At 40.2% G+C, this 18,074-nt stretch overlaps 1 protein-coding gene and 1 long non-coding RNA gene across 9 annotated transcripts in view; one reads left to right on the forward strand and one right to left on the reverse strand.

The window, feature by feature from the left end:
• The window catches only part of LOC129764724 (protein phosphatase 1 regulatory subunit 16A), a 639,202-nt gene that overhangs the window by 108,498 nt on the left and 512,630 nt on the right, over nt 1-18,074 (reverse strand). The window lies entirely within an intron of this gene.
• LOC129764726 (uncharacterized) lies at nt 10,031-16,668 on the forward strand. The gene is made up of 4 exons (XR_008741202.1): nt 10,031-10,440; nt 16,116-16,266; nt 16,401-16,462; nt 16,527-16,668. It is a non-coding gene; the product is annotated as an uncharacterized LOC129764726 (long non-coding RNA).

An 18,074-nucleotide genomic window follows, 5' to 3' on the forward strand; every position in this document is an offset into this window, starting at 1 on the left:
TTTACAAACCGGAATTGTTTTCCCTATACAGATTGCGAAACCAAGAAGTTGGGAAAATCGGCATTGCAGGTACATTCAAGTTGGCAATACTTTTGATTGACTGGATTTGATAGTGAAGAATACGATATGACATGGTGTGGTGGATATTATATTACATATCGAATATATGAAAGCAGCGCTATAAAATTATTTGTTTACGAATGTTGCAATCGATCGTCGTTTTTGGGAAGTTGGAATTGTTGGGAAGGGGGTTTTATTTTCGCTGTGTAATTCCGAGGAGGAATCCATTTCTTTTCAAGCGTTAATAATCCTGCTCCGGATCAACGATGATTCCAACTGTCGGGGCTTGGGGTGGGGTTATTATTGCACTGGGTATTATCGAGGAAGAATCGATTCCCCCTTTGGGCGTTAATAATTTTTTTCTGGCTAAACGAATTGGTATTATTATCACTTTATTCGAAAGCGAAAGTGTCTAAGATGTATATGCTTGTTACTTATTGATTGCAAAGTCAACATTAGTTCTACGTCCACTTTGCGGTTATAACAAAGATATAACCCATTTCTAGTTTTTTTTAATAAGTTTTCTAATCAGCAGTAAGTTGATTTCATTCGGATTCAACAGAAAAGTAGTCCTGAATCGAACCCGAATTCATTATTATCGTTGCCCGCTTATTTCTCTAGCGCACCGAGAGTTGAATTTGGGTCCCGCAAGAAACTCGACCGATTCGTTCTGGGCGATAAAAGTGTTAAAAAATCTGGGATGTTGTGTCCAAGACATGACCGCATTGTTGACGTAGAATGACGAAATTATTTTTGTTCCATTGAACATTTGGTAGGATAGGAGACAGGAAATCCGCTGACTTTCCTCCTACGAAATGGACTGTATTGGATGGACTCATGTGAACTCTTTGAAGTTTTGCATCTATCCACGTGTGGATAAGAAAACCTTTTCCACTTTCACTAATCTTCGATATTCATTCCACTTCTGTGATGTTAGCACTACTATATACAAGAAAACAATGAATTGATTCGCTCTAGACTGCCTCCTTTCATACCCGAACGGTTGCGTCAGCTCGTTGTATTGAAATATTCCGTTAGATGAGACATGCATAGTGACATTGTCTCTTTGGATTTGTCAAAAGCATACAAACGTGCGTAGCTCCTTCCTTTCCTCAAATCGCTTTATGACTACCAAAATAATTCTTCAGCACGAAAATGACATTAAGCGTATCGTCATTCAGCTTAGGACAGACTTTACTCTCCAAATTCATGAATATCGAAGAAGTTCTCTAGAATACAACGAATATTGGTTTGATTACTGCCACTATTTTTCATCATGAAGCGAACTGCGGTATTTCCTTTATCTTCTCGAAGTTCACAGTAAACGGACTCCGATCTGATGGCCTTCTTAAATGGACTCTGAAGTCATATTTGAGTTTGAATTGATTGCAACTTATATGTAGTTACGAGCTGAGTTACCACTGAGTTACATTAACAGTAATTGATAATGAGTGATCAAAAAACATCAATGACTGAATAGAATAGAATGGCGTGAATGACAATAAATAACAATGAATAATAGAATTGGTTTCTTGTGACTCAAACAATACAATGATAGGTCAGTAAGCATTCGCTCTCTTTTGTCGAACACCTATAAATGATAGGTTGAGTTCAATGTCAAATATTAATTGTAATCCAGACAGTGATGTGATAAGTTCAATTTGGTGTATAATAAAATAAAGTTTATTTTAAATTAAAATTCAATCGAATATATCACAAAAAACCGTATTTTTAGCATAACGTAATTCATGAATCGCGTCTTTTCGGTTATGCTGAATTGGTTGTACTAGCAGGGCTGTTAGGTAGGGTAGGGCGGGGCTAATTGGTCATTTTTGAATAAATTTGGCTATAACTTTGTGGTACGAAGTTTGGCGTTAGAATGTTATGTACCACAATGAAGCTTACCTTTTACCCTTTCAATGAAAAATAACCAGAGAATCAATTATTTGACATTTTTCTTTTATTTAACGTCTTTATATTTCAGAATAAATTGACCAACTAACCCCACACTCGGGGTAAGTTGGTCAATAATAGGCATGTTTTTTGAGCAAATAATAACCGTTTTTCCATTAGAAGTTTCCTTCATAAAAAATAATTAATTGAATCAAAACAAAAACAGTTAACTAATATCATGTAGCAAGTAAAAAACAAATTAATGAAAATTGATGATGATGATGATGTTGAATTAAAGAGGCTTGAAACTTTTTAGTTCATTCGCCTTTATCTTCTTCTTCTTCTTCTTCTTCTTTGTTTAAAAGAGGCTTTAAATTTTCCAGTGCATTCGCCCCTAAAACGCCTCTATATGAAAATTTCAAATTATCATCGTTGTTGAAAAATAGTCAGGCAATCTTTTCTAGCGATTTCGTCTCTCTTCCACTTTGTGGCGATCCAGAGATGCCAGGTTTGAAAACATGTCTTCATTTTGAATACAATTGATTTTGTGAAGACATTTTGAAGACATTATGAAATATGTAAAGACATTTCAATATGATAGCGTACGAGGATTTTTAAAAGATATCATTTCCATGAAATTCTAACTATTGGCCGAAAATATCGTCAAAAAATAAAAATAGCTTGCGTAGTGAAACACGGCATACCTGAAAATTTTATATGCGTTGCTCTCAAACGAGTAATTTGTGTGACAAACTAGCCCCTCAATATAAGAAAAAGAATATTCATGAAAATTCAATAAACATAATTTTAAAAGCGATTTCCATTAACACTTCAAGCTAATACGTACAATAAACCTTTGTTTTATGTTTGAGCCGATTTTTTTTTCATGGTTATTAACCAGTTTTAGAGCACATTTTATAATGCGCAAACCGTGAATGATTTTTGGCAAAATCTGAACCATGTCCGTATTTTTTAACCTACTCAATAAAAAAAAATTCCAATTTGCATATTTTATTGTATCAGCAATTCGCTATTTTTCATCCATAGATCGCTAATTTTTTGGACGCTCAGATTCCAAGATATCGTCACTGACCAACTAACCCCTATGACCAACTAGCCTCGCCCTACCCAACTCGTTGAAAAATACGTTTTAAAAAAAGGCAAGAAAATAATCGATTGCGCTTGAATTTCTTTTCATGTTTTTTTTCTGTTTTATGCTATTTTTTTTAAACAAGAAAATTGAAGGGTTGTTTCCGATCCATGATTGAATAGTTAACGTAGGATTACTTTAAGATATTTGTTGTATGTTGATTTTGAATATCTATTTGAACAAGGTATGGTGAGGTTCAATGAATAAAGATATGATGATGTTCAAAAAATTAAGTAGTCACCGGTCGAGGTTATGTTACTTGTAATGTTTTAGGGGTATGTCTTGCGTTACGTTAGGGATCCCGGCTGACCCGGCAAACTTCGTCCCGCTCAAAATTTGTTTTGTGTTACTGTTATTTTGTTTGTAATACATTCAAACATTCACGTTTTCTTACTAAGCGCAAGTTCAAGAGTCCAATCGCAGAACTGTTCATTGATTGATCTTCTACTCGACCCCGTTTAACTTACCTTTTACTAAAAAATTCCTAGTACTTCTACCAAAACTCTAAATTATAATATCAGATTATTTTCAGACATAATTCTCGTTCAAGATTTTTCAACCACCTGGAGGAGGAGTGTTTATTCACCATAGAAACGTTTCGTGCCCCCTAAAATCTTCACATGCCAAATTTGGCTCCATTTGTTTGATTAGTTTTCGAGTTATGCAGAAATTAGTTTCTCATTTGTATGACAGCCCACTCTAAGAGAGGGGGGAGGAGTGTCGAACCACCATAGAATCATTTATTGCATCCTGAAACCTCCACATGCCAAATTTGGATTCGTTTGCTTGATTAATTCCCGAGTAATGCAGAAATTTGTGTTTCTCTTGTATGGCATCCCTCCTCCCTTAGAGAGGGGGGAGGAGTATCTAACCACCGTAAAAACATTTATTGCATCCTAAAATCTTCACATGCCAAATTTGGTTTCGTTTGCTTGATTAATTCTCGAGTAATGCAGAAATTTGTGTTTCATTTGTATGGCAATTGTAAATCGTTTAATTTGTCCGCGTGGAAATTATCTCTACTGCCTCCCCTCTCACAGTGGACAAGCGTGGACAGTTTCGTAATCCCTACTCCCCTTAAAGGTGCCCACGTGTTATGTGGACAGCCCCTTATTTCTCTTCAATAAAATTACATGCACACGGTGGATCGCTACGATTGTTTTGAGGATTCAAATTGTACCGTTTTGTCTCAAATTCAGAACACTTAAGCTTTGATGGTCATTAAACAGTGTCTCATTACTCAACATGGTACTCTTTCGCAAAGTTAAATTGATTTTTGGATACAATAGAACCTTCTTTTTATTTTTACTACTTTGATTTACTAATTGATTTACAAATAAATACTCATGGTGAAAAACTAAAAATATGTTTAGTCACTTTTGTCTCAAACACCATTTTTGTCAGTGACTCATATTCCGAACACTTTTGTGTCAAATTTCGAACAGCAAAGATGAATTTCTTTAAAAAATCAAAACTTTTGAACAACTGGACCGATTCATATGATCAATATATCAAATTAAAGTCAATTAGCTAGTTTTTTTTGGAAAAATGTTATACTCGCAAAAAAATTGGATTTTGCTTTCGTAATTATTGATTGTATTTGCTTTCTATAGTTTACATGGTTTCGGACCCAAGGACGCTCTATCGGTGTCGATACCTGTAAATGATGTTAAAATGAAGTCTATAACCAAAAGAATGTCAAGGTTTTGATTATTGTATTATTTCTAACATGAAAGTTCAGTAAATTCACATTCAAAAAGTGTTCGCAATTTGAATCATGCGTAGAAACCTTATTTATATTCCGAACACTAATGTTAATAAAGACTTCTCCATAAAATATCGATTTCTCATCCATTTATTGTAGATTCGTGCAAATTCTAGCACTTACCATAAAAACAACAAACGAAATAGTTGAAAAAACTTAACGATTCTTGTTTTTGACAGGATTTGCTAACGTAAAAATTTAATCAATGGTTTTGATTGTCACTTTTTTGCAAATGCTCAATATTATAAATTATAGGCTGTATCGATACCTGTAAATGATGTTAAAATGAAGGCTATAACCCAAAGAATTTCAGGGTTTTGATTATTGAATTATTTATAACATTAAAGTTCAGTAAATTTACATAAAATATTATTTTTTCACCCGGTTATTCTAGGTTCTTACATTCTCTAGCACTCAACATGAAAACAGTAATCAAAACAGTTGAAACAACTACAAAAACTGAAAAATGAACGATGCTTGTTTTTTACGGAATTTGCTAACGCAAACATTTTATCATTGGTTTCGACTGTCGCCTTTTTGCAAATGTCTAATACTATAAATTATAGGCTGTATTGATACCTGTAAATGATGTCAAAATGAAGTGAATACCTCAAAGAATGTCTGTGTTTTCAGTATTTCAATTAGTTATAACATGAAAGTTTAGTGAATTTATATTTAAAAATGAAGTGTTCGGAATTTGAGACAAAACGGTATTTTGCTGTTACTCTGGTTGTCCATTTTTGTCGGTACAATTCGAGATACACAATTTGGGCCAACCAAAACGTGGGATTTAGAGCGGCTAGAAAATGTTTGACTTTTTCAAATTGTTTAATTGTTTATCTTAAAAAACTAAAACTTTCACTATTAAGATAGATGCGTAGAAATATTTCCAATCAATTGATGCAAACATCTTTACGATCTGTTGAGAAATGTCTGAGCTATAAGCGTTCAGAATTCTCAATTCATTGTTTTAAAATAAAATTACAACTAACAATCCACTAGCTAATGTGTTTTACTGAGTAATGGTGTTTTCTTTATCATTTGGATCAAGTTTACCACAATCGATTTATTTACAGACGAAAATATGCATTTTAAACACTCATTCCCAATGTGGTCGTCAATGCGTTCATGCTTACATAATATGTTGTCAACTCCCAGTTCAACAACATGTTTGATGCTCCAAACGGTTCAGCATGTTCCCGGCGATAAACCACATTGTCTGTTGAAAACGGTTCACGTTCGGCTAATAGAACATGATGTTTGCTGGTGAGGTCAAGCTCCAGGTCTCATTCGATAAATATTGAAAGAGAATGTGTGTTCAAACAGTGCGAGAGAGGTGTGCGGTGGGACGGAAATGGTACACATTACGCCAACAGATATTCAGGTTAAATGAACCGCATCGACGAACATCACGCCTGATTCAGTGTTACCTCTTTCACTCCCGCTCTCTCACCCGCTTAGTCCAGTGCTTGGGGAGGCAAACTTTGGCGAACTGTCGAAGGTGAATTGTGTTAAATTTGTTTTCCGATTTAATTATTGTTTCGTGATTTAATTTACCACTATAATTTTGTTTGAGGCCTTCTTCAAAGCCCGAGGTCAACTGATTTGGGCAACTCAAATTGGTGGTGATCGTCGTTATAGCAACGCCAAGCAACGATTTTCCTTTCGTTACGAAAATACGAAACCGTGTGCGCATATTCTGACCGCTTAATTTCACACATAATTTGCGTTTTCTTACAAAACAGCGGCGATTTGTCACACCGCGAGTGGCATTCGCTAGAGCGCGGTGTGCTCGCGTTTGAAAGATGTTTATCGGTGTGAAATCAACAGGTGTTATGGTGGAGCCTACAACAAACATCAACAACAACACGCGGCCCGCATCCGCATCCGTTGATTTAGTGGCACCTTGTGTGTTTTTTCTTTCTTTGTGTGTATGCGTTGTTCATTACTATAGCATTATTGCACGAATTTTCCGCCTATCATGCCTACATCAACCATGGTAAGGTATGGTGTGGGGTTTAGTGCATAATTGCAGACCGGTATCGGAAAAACACACCCCCCCACCCCCAACGCACGCCGCCCCCTCTGCTTTGTTTTGGTTTCATTTTCTTTCCGCGCGTCAACTCTCCAAAGGAAAATCGTTGGAATTGGAAATCGATGGAACGGGAAAGGGTGGGGACGCATTGTAATTGGTACCCTTCACTCTCTGCGCGCGTCTCCACTTGGTTTTTTTTTCTCTGTGGTAAATATCGCTCATTAAGTGCTCGGTACAGCGGTTCACGATTTGCCAATTGAAGATGAAAATTTTAATTGTGCGCCACAGGGGGGTAACACCTCGCATCACAACTGCTAACTCGAATTATCAATACCATGGCAGATGAATGCATACATATTATTTGAAGTGAAGTTCATCCATGCGGAACTATGCCTTTATTTGGTTTGTAATGTAATGTTTATTAGATTATAGGCTGCAAGCCCGTTATCTTTCTTAAAAACTAAACATGGAAAATAAAACTCATCATAAAGACTAAACATGAAAACAGAAATAAAACACATCATCACTTATACATTTAGTTCATCTCTTAAAAATAATCGTAGTCTTCTTCGAATTTCTTCTGTTGTCATATTTATGGAAATCACTTCTTGCAGCATGTTAAACTCACGCATGAATCGAGTTGTAGGTTCGTGCTGGGTGTAATTTCTGGACCTCAGAGGTGGATCAAAAACCCTCCGGCGACGAAGAGAAACGGGGCTGGTGTTAATATTTATCCGTTCGTAGAGACACGGACTTCTTATCCGTCCGCTCAATAGTTTACAGAAGAAAGTCATATCCGTGATTCTGAGTCTACTTTTGATAGTATCCATGTCTACTAAACAGCAGAGATCTTCGTATACTGGCAGGTGTTCTCCTCTCCATCCTATATTCCTCAGCGCAAACTTCAGGAACTTTTTCTGGACATTTTCTAATCTTTGGATATGCAGATCGTATTGCGGTCGCCACACTACACTCGCAAAGTCGAGTTTAGACCGTACAAGGCTGGTGTAGATCCTCAGAATTACATGCGGGTCAGTGAATTCTTGCCCAAAACGACGAGTGAGAGCAAATAGTTGCAGCGCTTCCTTGACTATTCGTTCTAGGTGGAGGTTAAACGTGAGGGATTGATCCATCGTCACGCCTAAGTCTCGGACATACTCTACTCGTTGTAGATCTGTACCTCCTAGCCTATAGTCGAAAGTTATCGGCTGAGCTCTCCTGGTGTAAGTAATAACGGAGCACTTGCTGGGGTTTACACTCAGTCCGTTGCTCTCGACGAATCTCCGAAAATTGACTAAATCTTGCTGAAGAAGATGGCAATCATCGATGTTTTTCACGGGCAAGAAAATCTTCACATCGTCTGCGTATATGAGCACTATTGCGTTGGCCAAACATGATGATAGTTTATTCATGACCATGACAAACAGAATAGGCCCCAAATGACTACCCTGCGGAACACCTGAACTAACACCGAAAGACCTGGATGCGTTGTTGTGCACCTTCACATATTGTGTTCTGCTCTCCAGATACGTCCCAATCCATTCGAACATTTTTCCGTGAATGTCGAAATCAGCCACCGCGCGCATTATGCTGCTTATTCCTACTACATCGAATGCCTTGCTCATATCTGTGTATATACAGTCCACCTGATACCCTTTAGATATATAATCCGTTACGGTAGAGCAAAATTCGCATAGGTTCGTCACAACTGACTTTCCTTTTACGAAACCCTTCTGTGCTGCTGACACACGGTCGATAATACGTTCATAGAGGCGAGAGTAAACAAGTCGTTCAAATAACTTTGGCACCGCAGACTGGATTGCAACACCCCGGTAGTTTTCGACATCTGAACGTGAGCCCTTCTTATGGATTGGAGTAATGTGCGAGATTTTCCACAGTGGTGAGAAGTAGCCGGACGTAAGCGAGTAATTGAATAGAGTAGTCAGGGGTTCCATAAGTTCATCCTTGATTTCTACCAGAAGTTTTGCGGGGAGTCTATCTGGTCCTGCTGACTTACCCGGGTCCAAATCCGATAGACCTTGATTCACTTCACGATGCGAGAGAACCAACAGGTCATCGGTCCTGTCAGTCGAAGAGTTGGCGATTCTCGGTTGGTCATTTTGATGAACGCTCTTGAAATACTCCGCAAAGAGCTCGGCGGTCTCTTGTCCACAAGTTGAAGATCGGTTACCGTAACTTATCACGTCCGGAATTCCCCAATTTTTTTCGTTTGCTATTCACGAATTTCCAAAATGACTTCGGGTTTTCCTTTATCCCATTCTGGATCCCAGTGATGTACACTTGATACGCTTCTCTGTGTAACACTTTGAACGACCGCAGCAGCTGTTTGTAAGAAGTAACATTTTCCGGATTTCTGTTCTTATGCATTTTTCTCAACGCTTTTCGTTTGTCCTTGAGAACTCGAATAACAGCTGATGAAAACCATTCCGGGTACGGGGTTGTCGATCTCGGGTAGACCCTATTAAAAGGGGCAAACCTTGCGAAAATGGTGAACAGCACGAAATACAGCGACCTAACGTTGAAGTCTACACTGTTGCATACAACTGTAGAACATTCGAGTCCGCAGTGAAAAACATCAATTGAGTTAAGAAACTCAAACATTGATGTGGCGTGCTGCCTATAACTTTCTTCATCACGTTCAAAATCAGCTGACGATATGAAGATGTCATTCCACGGAACACTCCTTAGTGCTTCTTTAACCAACGTCGCGTCCATTAAGTTAAGATTTAAGTGCCTCCTGGACTTCTCAACTTCTATTTCGCGCAGTGTAGCAATAGTGATCGTGATTTGCATAGCGAAGTGGTGAATTTCGTGCTTAATAATCGGGTCTGTCACAACAACTTGACATAATTCGGGGTCAGTGGTGAACACCAAATTCAAATATTTATTGTTTTGATTCGGTATATCACAAACTTGCATCAGTCCAGACGACGAGAATCCATCAACAATGGCTACTTCACTTTGTGAAACAATTCGCTCAGGTAAGAGAAACGAATAATCCCCTTCTTCGATATACTGATTCCAATTTAAATTCGGTAGGTTGAAATCTCCACTCACGAGCACAGTGTCACCCGGCTGAACGATGTTCATAACGGAGTCAACAAACACAACGAACGAGTGGTAACGAGCGATATTCGAGGTAGGTGGAATATATCCGCAAAACAAAAATACATTTCCATTCAATGTTTTCAGTTTAACACAGATCGCTTCATTCATTGGACATTCGTCTTCCTAAGCTCGAAGCCGCCGGACGGTTTTATATCGTTATCGTCCATCGTTGAAGTGATACCGTTATTTTCGTGGCTGGTGAAGTGAGTGTTGGACACTAACGGGATTCCCTGTGAATTCATTGAAGCAGACACAACAAGCGAGAGGAAGAAACCCTGCACGCGAGCGCTGTGTGCTGGTGTGTTATCGCCGTAGCACCTTTTCGACATCATCACCGCGTGGTGCGATACACGGGTTCAGCTGTACCGAACGATCAACACGCAGCACCGTTATAAATAATCCGCACTGGTGTGCATAATAAGTATACTGAAATTAATAGGTTAAGGTTATTAGGTTAAGGTTAATTATAAAAAAAAAATTGCAAAAATTATAAGAAAGTGTACATCTGCCATTCTAAATGGCAGAAGGGGAAGAAAGCGTTGACATGGATATCGAATCCACTGTCTCTCCCTCCCCAGCTACGGGTGCTGGGAAGTCGCTTAAACGCGTTCCCCCCTCAGAAGATGTCTCTTCACAGGAAGAGTTAACTCACCTCAACAAGCCTCCCTCAAGAAAATTTGCAAACCTTTCCTCTTCACCCCCTCATTCTCCCGCTCCCGTTTCCGCTCAACTCCCGAACTTGCCTCCCAGCCCTACTGATCCCGCTCCCGCTCAACAATCGACCTCGACCTCCCCCTCAGTTGCTTCCTCTCCTCGTGTCAAGGTCTATCCAGAAGATTCACCTGGAGCTGGCCCATGGGTTGTTTTTTTTCCGGCCCAAACCGAACGGAAAATCCATCAATGTCATTCAGGTTTCGAAAGATCTGGCAAGATATTATTCCTCCGTGGTCGAAATCTCTAAGGTTAGACCGAACAAACTGCGTGTTGTCGTGAGTGATCGGAAACACGCAAATGCAGTTGTGATCGACGAGAGATTCTCCCTAGAGTATCGTGTCTACGTGCCGTCCCATGACGTAGAAATCTCGGGGGTGATAACTGAAACGGGTCTGACGTGTGAAATGATAAAGGAGTTGATAAATTTAAAAGACTCCCGTTGGTGGGCGTTAAAATTTTGGACAGCCGCCAACTAGGGAAAGTATCCCAAGAAAAGGGAAAAACTAAATTCACGCCGTCAGACTCGTTTCGAGTAACTTTTGCTGGTTCCGCTCTCCCTGACTACGTCATGGTGGGCAAATTAAGACTGCCTGTGCGACTCTTCGTGCCAAAGCTCATGACTTGCCAAAAATGCAAGTCAGTTGGTCACACTTCAGATTATTGTGCCAACAAGGAGCGCTGTGCCACTTGCGGAGAGCAACATGAGGGGAAATCCTGCAGTGCGACTGAGCATAAATGTCCATATTGCGGGGGATCCCCACACGAGCTCTCAGTTTGTGAAACTTACAAGAGTCGCTGGGAGAAACAGAAGCGCTCTTTGAAGGAACGCTCAAAACGAACTTTTGCGGATATTTTAAAGGGCGCTTCTCCACTGGCCCAACAACAACAACCAATCATCACACAAAATGTCTTCGCCACGTTGCCCGTTGACGAAATGGAAGCGGACACAGCTAACGGGGGCACACCGTTCATTTTCAAAGGGAATCCCCGGCGCAAAAATGTGACCACTCCCAAAGTTCAAGGACAAGCCCCTCCGGTTAACCCTCCTGTTAGCATGCCTAAAAAATCGAGTGCAGCGGACAAGCAAAATCAGGTTCCTCCTGGCTTCCGTGGGAATAGTTCACCTTCGAACGACCCAGCACTCGAGGGGACATCAAAAACCCCAAATGTCCCTATTTTTCCGTCCAGCTCAACTTCCCAATCGGGATTTATAAAGTTGTCTGACCTTGTGGACCAAATCTTCAAGTGTTTTAATGTTTCCGACTCCATCAGAACCATTGTCATTTCAATGCTTTCAGTATTAAAGACAATTTTGCAACAATTGATGCAAACATGGCCCCTCCTTGCAATGATTATCTCTCTTGATGTCTAATTCAAATAGAGAGGTCGGAGATATCACTGTTTTACAGTGAAATTGTCGTAGTCTTATCCCTAAATTTGATGCATTCAAACGTTTAATTCATAACTTCAATTGTGACGTTTTTTGCTCTGTCCGAAACTTGGCTTTCTTCGCGAGATGATATCTCTTTCCACGATTTTAATATTATACGCTTGGACCGTGTTGACAGATACGGAGGGGTGCTATTGGGGATCAATAATTGCCACTTATTTTTTAGAATTGACCTTCCACCTATTGGGGGGATCGAAGCTGTTGCTTGTCATGCAAACATCAGAGGCAAAGACCTTTGTATTGTCAGCTTGTATTGGCCTCCGAGACCTGCGGTTAGCCGCAAGCAACTTGTTGACATGTGCTCACTCCTTCCTGAGCCACGATTGATCTTGGGAGACTTCAACTCTCACGGAACTGCCTGGGGGGAACAGTACGACGACAATCGTTCATTGTTGATATATGACCTTTGTAACAGCTTCAATATGACCGTTTTGAACACTGGGGAAACAACACGTGTACCTAAACCTCCTGCTAACCCAAGTGCTCTTGACCTCTCGCTTTGCTCGAATTCACTATCGTTAGATTGCAAGTGGAATGTAATCCAGTAGGTAGTGATCACTTGCCAATCAAAATTTCCATCACCATTGGTTCGAATTCTTCTGAATCTATAAACATGGCATATGACCTCACAAGACACATTGACTGGAAAAAATATGCGGACGCAATTGCTCTAGCCATCAATTCCAGAGATGGTTTGCCTCCATTGGAGGAGTATAACTTCCTTTCTCGTTTGATATATGACAGCGCGGTTCGCGCTCAAACGAAACCCATCCCAGGCTCCATTTTTCGTCAAAGGCCTCCCAATCCATGGTGGGATAGCCAATGTTCCAAGCTTTATCAGGATAAATCGAACGCATTTAAAGCTTTTCGGAAACGTGGAACCATTAAGAATTTTCAAACGTATTTGGACCTTGAAAATCAATTTAAAAACTTGATCAAAGGGAAAAAACGCGCTTATTGGCGAAATTTCGTGGGAGGTTTGTCACGAGAAACGTCAATGAAAAAATTATGGAAAGTGGCTCGAAACATGAGAAATCTCTCTTCATCGAATGAAAGCGAAGAATATTCACATCGATGGATTTTTAATTTTGCACGGAAGGTTTGTCCCGATTCCGTTCCTGTGCAAAAAATTGTTCGAGATATACCACAAGATAGGTGCGATCTTGATTCCGAGTTTTCGATGGTAGAATTCTCTCTTGCTCTCCTTTCTTGTAACAATTCTGCTCCGGGATCGGATCGAATTAAGTTCAACTTGTTGAAAAACCTCCCTGATGTGGCGAAACATCGCATGTTAAATTTATTCAATCGGTTTCTGGAGCATAATATTGTTCCAGATGATTGGAGACAAGTACGAGTTATAGCTGTTCAAAAACCCGGAAAACCCGCGTCCGACTTCAATTCGTACCGCCCAATAGCAATGCTGTCTTGTATACGGAAATTGTTGGAGAAAATGATCTTGTTTCGCCTTGATCGATGGGTTGAAACGAATGGCCTAATCTCAGATACACAATATGGGTTCCGCAGGGGCAAGGGGACGAATGATTGTCTTGCGTTGCTTTCTTCAGAAATTCAAATGGCTTACGCCGAAAAAAAACAAATGGCTTCAGTATTCTTGGACATAAAGGGGGCCTTTGATTCTGTTTCAATAGAGGTTTTGTCAGACAAATTAGACTCTCGGGGACTGCCGCCTCTATTGAATAATATGTTATATAACTTGCTTTGTGAGAAACATTTGAACTTTTCTCATGGAGATTCGGCAGTAAGTCGGTTCTCTTACATGGGCCTCCCCCAGGGCTCATGTTTAAGCCCCCTTTTGTACAACTTCTATGTAAGTGACATCGACAATTGCCTTACACAAAATTGCAGCCTAAGACAACTTGCAGATGATGGAGTGGTGTCTGTCGTAGGATCAAACGAATCCGACCTGCAAGGACCCTTACAAGATACTTTGAACAATTTTTCAACCTGGGCCATTGGGCTAGGGATCGAATTCTCCACGGAGAAAACAGAGATGGTGGTTTTTTCTAGGAAGCATAGACCAGCAAAACCAAAGCTTCAACTTTTGGGTAAACCGATCACTCATGCTATGTCATTCAAGTATCTTGGGGTCTGGTTCGACTCCAAATGTACTTGGGGGGCCCATATTAGGTATCTGAGTAAAAAATGCCAACAAAGAATAAACTTTCTCCGTACAATTACCGGCACCTGGTGGGGAGCCCATCCCGAAGATCTTATAATGTTGTATCGAACAACTATTCTCTCAGTGATGGAGTATGGCAGTTTCTGTTTTCAATCAGCTGCCAAAACACACCTCATTGAACTCGAGCGAATTCAGTATCTTTGTCTCCGTATTGCATTGGGATGTATGCCCTCAACGCATACCATGAGCCTCGAGGTTTTGGCAGGCGTACTCCCACTAAAAGATCGCTTCAATTTATTATCTCTTCGGTTCCTCATCCGGTGTAAGGTTATGAACCCATTGGTGATCGGAAATTTTGAGCAGCTGATCGGGCTAAATTTTCATTCTGGATTCATGACTTCATATCATCAATTCATCTCCATGCAGGTTGATCCTTCTTCGTATATTCCCAACCGTGTTTGTTTTCCTGACTACATCAATTCCTCTGTACATTTTGATCTGTTCATGAAGGAGAAAATCCATGGAATTCCAGATTATCATCGATCGGGGATCGTTCCTACGATCTTCAATGCAAAGTATGGGCGTATCAATTGTGATAATATGTACTTTACTGATGGGTCCTCTATGAATGAGTCCACAGGATTTGGAGTGTTCAACGAATTTTTTAGCACCTCCCACAGTCTTCAGAATCCTTGCTCAGTGTATATTGCTGAATTGACAGCAATTCATTGGGCGCTGGACAGCGTCGCCTCACGACCTGTTGAACACTATTACATTGTAACGGATAGTCTTAGCTCATTACCTTTGTCTGGGTCCCTTCACATTGTCATTACCTTTGTCTGGGTCCCTTCACATTGCTCAATTCCGGGTAATGAGAGGGCTGACTCATTAGCAAAGGTAGGTGCAATTGAAGGCGATATTTATCAGCGTCAAATCGCTTTCAATGAATTTTATTCTTTAGTCCGTAAAAATACCATCGCTAACTGGCAACGTAAGTGGAACGAAGATGAATTGGGTCGGTGGCTTCACTCGATTATCCCTAAGGTTAGCCTCAAACCATGGTTCAAAAGTCTGGACTTAAGTCGGGACTTTATTCGCACCTTCTCTCGACTCATGTCCAATCACTGTTCGTTAGACGCGCTACTCTTTCGTTTTAATCTTGCCGATGGCAATATCTGTGCTTGTGGCCAAGGTTACCACGATATCGAACACGTTGTTTGGTCGTGCGAGGAGTATCTTGTTGCCAGATCGAATTTAGAAAACTCTCTTCGGGCTAGAGGAAGGCAGCCCAATGTGCCGGTGAGAGATGTGTTGGCTCGGTTAGACCTTGATTACATGTCCCAAATATATGTCTTCCTAAAAGCTATCGATCTTCGTGTGTGATTGTCCTTATATCCTTATATTCTCCTTTTCCTTTTCCTTCGCGAGAAATCAAATCCCTTCTTACTAACAATAGAATAAGGTGAAATGTAAATACATATTAGATATAAGATAGGCTTAAGAATTGAGTATGATGAATGTGAGTGCGAATGTGAGTGTGAACATTGTCAACATATCCTTATATCCCATCCTTTTCCTGAAACAAAATGTCACCCTTCTAAACTCGAGCAAGCCGCGAGTAATCGGTTCTCTACTTCATTAACATTAGAATTAATAAAAAATGTTTATGTATACTTGTAACTATACAGATAGGAGTTTGGCTCCTTTAAACTTATGTAACTGAGCCTGTAAAAATAAACGATTTAATAAAAAAAAAAAAGATCGCTTCATTGTTTTCAGCTCGAGCAACCTCTGTACTGATGATGCGACGATGGACCGCAACAAGCACCCCACCGCCAGTTCGCTTTTCGCTATTAAGCGTGTTTCTGTCGCAACGATAGACCGAAAAACACGAAGGAAATAGTATACCGTCTTGTACAGAAGAGTCCAGGTAAGTTTCAGCAAATGCATAAGCATCGTAGTCTAGTTCTAGCGATGATAAGTATAAATGTTTCTGTCTTTCTACTCCTTTGATGCTGTTCATATTTTGAAAATATATGCTAATTACTGTTTTCTGTTCCACAGGGTTTCCCACGATCAGCGGAGCAACAGGACGAAACTCTATTCCATCGGTAACAACAGATAGAGTAGGTAGACTTAGGACATTATTGTTTACAATACGCATAATATTCGCTTCATAACCCCTTTCAGACTCCTCACACAAATTTCCGTTATTGCTGCATCGCAACCGTCGGCTGGATGGGAGCAGCGAGCGGTGTGGAGAAACAGTCCCGCTGCTGCGATGGACCATCTCGTCGTCGCTCGTCTCGAAAAATAGTGTTGTTACGTTCGGTACCCACAAACTCGCGGAAATAAATTCCCTTTTGCCAGCTTGTTGGCTGCATTGCTTTTTCCTTCCACTTCATCCCCACTCCGATCTTGAACGATATGAAGGAGAGTTGATTGAGATCAACTCCTCTTCGAACCAACTTGATCACTTCAACAGATTCATTCATTTCTAGATTCCGCTGTACGAGACTTGAGATCTCCTCCACAGTGGCGTGTGGAGAAAATCTCGATAAAAACAGCCAGAATTTAGGCTCTCGTGCAGCGGTATGCACGATTGGAACGGACAAAGCGGGGTCTAGCTCTTTACTACCTCAAAGCGTACGGGTGGCATCCTCTTCGACTTGTGGCGGGTCGATTTGGATGCGAGGACACTTTGTTGACCTTGGTTGAACTATCGGCCAGGGCGAGCGGTTAGAGAGACCTTGCTGCTGTTGTTTTTCTGCAGATCATGGAATCTCGTCATGCAGACGCGTCTACGTTTTTCTCTCGGAAAATTACAGTTGTGCATTTTTTGACTATCAAATCGGTGTTAATATTTAAAAAAAAAAAAAAAGAAAGAATTGGAGTTGATTATTTCCAATTCTACAATTGGGCAGCGTTATTGGTTTTGTTTACGAAATACCATATTTGAGTGAACTGGAAAAAAGAGAAAAAGAAGAAAAAGAAAATCATAAACAACCTTGGAGAATATGGAGGAGGAGGTGACGGATCCACCGGATCCGGGTGCAATGAAGAGCACAGGAGCGATTGCAAAAAAGTTCAAGCAAAACAGTGAAAAAAACACGGAGTATAGAGGAACTAAATGGGTTGCAGAATCGGACCGTTTTACTCAGAAGACAGCAGAAAAACTGAGCAGTTTTGAGTACACCATAACGGATATGGCACCGTATCGAATCTTTTTCGAACTTCAGGGGAGAACAGAAAACGTAAAAATTAACAAATTTTCGCTCGGAAGTACGCTGAAAGATCTAGGGATGAAGAACTACGTCAGTGATATGAAATACGTGGGACAGTACAAAATCATGGTCTTTGTAAATAGTTACGTGAAAGCTAATCTACTGATCGAAATTTTTAACAAAGGAGACAGCGCATATAGAGCATATGTACCAAAACATTTGGTGTGTATCGCAGGAGTAGTCGCAGGTGTTCCAACAAATATCAACGTGGACGAACTCAAGGCGGAGATCCAGAGCGAAGTGCCAATAATGGATGTTATTAGGATGACAAGGTATGAGGAAGGCATTGGAAAAGTACCGATAAACAGAATAAGCATAAATTTCCGTGCAAACCAAGAAACGTTGCCAAGAAACGTCAAGATGTTCTGCTGCTCCAGCAGTGTACAGCCATTTAGGCCGAAAGTAATAATATGCTTGAAGTGTCTGAGATTTGGACATAAGACAGATAACTGCA

This window comes from Toxorhynchites rutilus, chromosome 2, assembly GCF_029784135.1.
Source record: "Toxorhynchites rutilus septentrionalis strain SRP chromosome 2, ASM2978413v1, whole genome shotgun sequence".
NCBI classification, from domain to species: domain Eukaryota; kingdom Metazoa; phylum Arthropoda; class Insecta; order Diptera; family Culicidae; genus Toxorhynchites; species Toxorhynchites rutilus.